Below are 5993 nucleotides of genomic sequence, written 5' to 3'. Positions count from 1 at the left end.
AGGGCGTGGGCGGAGTTGATGGAAGAGGATGGTAAGTATGAGTGACAAGACACGTGGGCGGGAGGGAGAAACGAAGTATGAAGATTTACGCTCGTTGACAGAGGGGATAAGTTACACGGACTTGACTCTAATGAAGAAAAAATGTTGTTTGGAGAAAATTTATTACATGATGCGTCAGTAAGAAATACAAAATACTTGAATTACAAAAAAAAAAAAAAAAAAAAAAAAAAGAGGAAAGAAAAAAGGGGAAAAGGAGAGAGAAAAAAGTTCATGGTTGATGGGAGAACGGAGACCGACAAAACACTTTAATGATGGCTTATGTGCCGTTTTTTGTATATAATGTACATTGTGTGTGTGTGTGTGTGTGTGTGCGGGCGTGTGTGTGTGTTTATGTGTGTGTGTGTGTGTGTGTGTGTGTGTGTGTGTGTGTGTGTGTGTGTGTGCGTGTGTGTGTGTGTGTTTGTGTGTGTGTGTGTGTGTGTGTGTGTGTGTGTGTGTGTGTGTGTGTTCTTATATGATGAGTTGTCCGTTGTAATCTATTAAGGCCAAAGTAGATGACTTCAGTCGTTCTAGAATTATTTTAACAGCTTTCAGAATAAATTACCCCTCCCCCCCCACCAAGGCACACCTAAAGTAGTGAGCGCGCAACAATTTTGCTGTTTTCATGCCACTCGTAAATCAGGAAACTGTTGATGAGAATGTGATAATCAAGAAAATTGTGATGACGATGATGATAATGAAAATGATGAAGATGATGATGATGATGATGATGATGATGATGGTGATGATGATGATGATGATGGTGATGGTGATGGTGATGATGATGATGATGATGGTGATGGTTATGATGATGGTGATGATGATGGTGATGGTGATGGTGATGAAAATGAAGAGAAGGATAATGATGAACAGTGTACATACATATATATACACACACTTCCTTTCAACTTTCCCAATATTCGACCACCACAACGATTGTATCCATTTTTACGTTTTCACTATTAAATGAAACGCATTTCAGTTCTAATATCACATCCCTTTCTTGACTCATTACTGCCCTTGTATAAGAAGTAAGACAAGAAAAAGAGTTATCGAAATGTGAAGAGCAATTTCGAAAATGGTTTGGTTTATCGTAAATCTTCTCTGTACTTCAACTTAAGATTGATAAACATTCTTTTGTTTCCTTATATATATCTTATTATCCCTTCTTGTAGTAATAGCAATCAAGGTATAGAAGAGAAAGACAACGCTTTCTACAGCCAGTGCAAGAGGGCTATTATACCGCACATTTTGTCATCAATGTATTATCTTAACAAACAAACAAACAAAAAACAAAAGCGTCTATATACCATCATTTTGATAGATTTGTATAGACCCATTTTTAAGATAAATCCACAGGCTCTCCCACTTTTTCTTCATTTCTTTTCTAAATTTGCACAATAGGGAAGTCGGTTTATATAAACCTCCTTTAATTAATACCTTACCTACATAAAAGTGAAAGAACGCATCATACTCATCCATACAAAGACGCAGCCACGTGTAAATTTTCTTAAACAAGGTACTTCGAGATCCGACGTGGTTGTACAGCATTAAAGCAATTCCTATTAATTGGCATTTCTGTTATTTGTCAGTTTTACAAAGTTTTCTGTTTATATAAAGGTATATAGGCTGTACATTTACATAGGTTATATAGCTATATGTCTGCCTATCATATAAAAGCAAATAAATCTCCCTCGGATAAAAAAAAGGTTCATGTCCTTTGCATCAAGTGATCAAACACAACATTTAGAAAAAAAAAAAAAAAAAAAAAAAAGTGTCGCACGAAATAACATCAAAGAAAACAAATATTATTCCGGTGGAGTGAAAATACAAATTAAAAAGGAAATAATCAGCTGAATTTGTATGTTGACATTTCGGTGACCTATAAAGTAATTTTGATTGAAAGAAGAAAAAATAAATATATAAAACACGTATATTAAACCACATTTTTTCTTTGTGTCCTGCAGCAATGGCAATAGTAATTATCATAGTGATAATGATAACATCGAAGATGTATTAGCAGCGACAATACTTATAACAATGATAATAACAATAATCATAATATGAATAGTGGTAATACTTACGCAATGATAAGAACAACGATGTTTTTTATGGCAATGATAGTAAAGTAATAATGATAAGAACTGTAACGTTGTCAGTATTAATAAGGCTAGCAATGATGACAGCAGTAATAAGGATGATTGCAACAACAGGAATGATTATGAGGATGATATCAATGCCAGTGTAAAAATGGTAAAAATAATGATGTGAAAGGTGACCTTAACAGCGGATAAGGACGTTGTTAGTAAAAGTAATCACAGTAGTAATGATATTGATAATCATCATGGTAGTGATACTATTAATAATGATACAAGTAATGATGAAGACAATAATTAAATCATAACAGAAGTATGATAATACTGATTGGGAAAATAATAACAATTATAATTAAACTTCTAATAGCTATAAAAAAAAACATTTAGAGTAATGAGGATAATAACATTAATGATAACAGCATAACAAAATCAATTGTGTTGCGTGTGCCTCAATCAGTTAAAAGTTTGAGAACTGCAAAATCATCAACTTTGGAACTTTGCCGGTCCTTGAGGATGGTCATAAAAAAGGTCTCAAAAAGAGCCGCCCACCAATTGTGTGTCGTGAGAGATATTATTGACCTTTGTGACCTTGTATTGGTAGTCGGGGATGTATCTTTGAGCATTTGAAATATAGGATTAGGAATTTGTCATCAGTCACATGCTGTGTGAGTCTTGAAAAGTTTTGTAAGTATTGCCAGCACTTTTTCTTTAGCTCGTATGGTCAGAAATAATCCATTGGCTTCATAGTGGCTTTCATTGGAGTGAAAAAAAAAAAGGAATTTCACTGTTGTTTTCAGGTACTCGTTTTTTTCCGTTATAAGTTAGAGAAGAGAGAAATAAATTGACCCGATATCTTTTGTAGGTCGTTGTTGATCAAACTGATTCGGGTTCTTCATTATGCAAATAGGTCAGTTTTATTTCCACAAATTTTCCAAAAAAAGGGACCCTGGCTTGAAAAAGGAAAACTGATAAAAAAAAATTAATATGTCGATTAATGATCACATAATCTGTAATTTACCCTTATAACTTAAGCGTTACAATCCCTTGTCACAAAGATTCTAGTCACAATATGTGATAGCTATTAGAAGCCACACCCACTTCCAGGGCAGAGAAACTGATTAATTAATATACAATGTTCGTGCCATTATCCATTTATATATGGTTTATGATCCAACCTCTTCCTGTCTACGTAGATATGATATATTAAAGACATATAAAATTTGATGGTTTTGATCATTAGCGTGTTAGAGACGATGCTAATAAGGTTCAAATTCGATCCCATCCTGAAAGTCAAATGGCTTTGTAAGCAATATATAACAAAAGCAAACTTATGTTACATTAAGACGATTGACATTTCTCACCTCTGAGTGGCTGTTCTTTGCATATACCTTACCTATAAAGTGATATCTATTTAGGAATACTATGGGCTAGCTCTAACTACCTATCAATTCTTATATTTGGTCTCATCTGTTTCTATTTTGTCTTTGTTAGTTACAAAACAAAAAAATGGTGAACAGACTATATCCGAACACGGTATTATCCTGGAGTTCGAACAAAATGTGATTCTTGTAAAATATATTTGAATATTTTCTCTTAAATATTATTACCCTAACTCCACATAAATATTCACTTTCCTAATCTTCCTGAACACTGTCTTATAAACCAGGTTTGAATATAAGCCGCGAGCTTAGAGTGAACAGATAGCCAGCAAAACGAAAATTATATATTAGTCTAAACGTCGTAGGCATGAAATCAAGGTAACGTGACTGGTGTGCGCTAACATTGATAGTGAAAAAAAAACTATGACTGTGATGTCTTTGCATGCGCTGTAATTAATCTGATTTTAATGGTAAGAAGGATGGTGATTGTAATGGTAGGGGTGATGATGATGATGATGGTGATGATACTAATAATGATGATATTTGTGATGATAACGATAACAATAATTATAATGGTCATAATAGTAATATTAGTTAAGATAATAATGATAACAATAACAATAATAATGATAGTAATAAAGATGATGATGATGATCATCATGATCATGATCATGCACCACCATCATCATCATCATGATCATCATCATCATCATCATCACCATCATCACCATCATCATCATCATCATCATCATCATCATCATCATCATCATCATCACCAACATCGTCATCATCATCATCATTATCACCATCATGACAATAACAGTAATGATATTAAAAGTGATAAATAATAACAATAATAATGTTGATGTGGTTAATAATAATAATGATATTTATATTGATAACGATAATAACAAGGATGATAATAGTGTTAATGAAAATTATAATAATGATATTAATTAAGATAATAATGGCAATAATAAAGTTAATAAAGATGATAATAGTAAAGATAATAATGATAATTATGATAATGATAATGGTAATAATATCAATGATGACCATTATCATCAGCATCACCATTATTATTATCATCATTATAATCATAATAATAATAATAATGACGGTATGATGATGATGATGGTAATGATAATAACAGCAGCAATAACTGTAATGATGATCATAATAATAAAGATAATAATGATAATGATACTAACAGTAAAAACAACAACAAATATGATGACGATAATATTAAGAATCATGTTAACAATACTGTTAAAAATGATAATGATAATAATAATAATAATAATCTTGATAATAATGGTAATAATAATAATAATAACAATAATAACAATAATAACAATAATATATTATAAAAAATAACAATAATAATAACAATGATAATAATAATGGTAATTATATTCATGATAATAACAGACATAAATTACAATAAAAAATAATGATAATGATTATCATTATTATGATGATGTTACCAAGTAGCACAAGGATAATCCTATTAAGAAAACAACAATAACAACTATGACTAATAACGATATGTAAAAAAGAAGCAATAAGGCAAATGGCAATAAAAGAATACAAATACTTATATGCAAAACGAAGAAATTAGAAATAAATAAATGGCATTGAAAACATTATGATTATGATTCCGTGACTTATCGAAAGTTAGGGGAAGTTGTATTAATGAAATTATATTAACGCGAAAGGTTTATTAACTACATCTAGCACAGTTTATGATAGACCGTAATATTAGGGACAAACAGCCATGTAACACGAACGTTAAACATTTTGATAAATCACGTCAGGCATTTGAAAAAAAAAGGATAAACTTACTCCAAATTTTACAGAGCCGGTAGGTCAAAGGTAAAAAAAGATAAAACACTTCTTTAAAGATGTCCCTATTTCACGCTCTATTACCTTCTTATTGTTACACAGTAATTAAGAGGCATGTCTTCTCAGCAAGGTGCCTCGCCTTATAAGCCATTCTGGTCCCTATGGATCGACCATAGAGACCATAATCCCGAACTCTGTACCTGGTTGTAAGCCAAAGTCGCCTCTGTGGTTTGGCGACAAGGCCTATATTCCTTTGACGAAGGGAACGCTTGACCGCCGAGGATGTGACATTTTAGGGACTCAGTGACTTAGTAACTCAGATGGATTGTTTCGTTTATTAAAGGCGAGAGTATTTATTTTGTCTTATTTTTTGTATTCATTGTTCATATCCATCTTTGTTCCTAACATTTTTTTATGAAGAAAAATGGAAACCGATTGGGATATAGATCTAATATCAACGAAGAATGAATTTCCTCCACGCAGATACACTGTACAACAAAACTGAGAAATCTAGAGTAAAAGGGATAAAAGGAAAGGAAGATAAATAGTGGGATAGAGGGGTTGATGAAGAAGAAAAGAGAGATGAACAAACTGGATGTTGACCTGATGTCGAGACCAGTGGGTTTTATATGAA

This window comes from Penaeus chinensis, chromosome 35 (assembly GCF_019202785.1).
Source record: "Penaeus chinensis breed Huanghai No. 1 chromosome 35, ASM1920278v2, whole genome shotgun sequence".
In the NCBI taxonomy this organism is placed as follows: domain Eukaryota; kingdom Metazoa; phylum Arthropoda; class Malacostraca; order Decapoda; family Penaeidae; genus Penaeus; species Penaeus chinensis.
Note: the sequence above shows the minus strand (reverse complement) of the source record.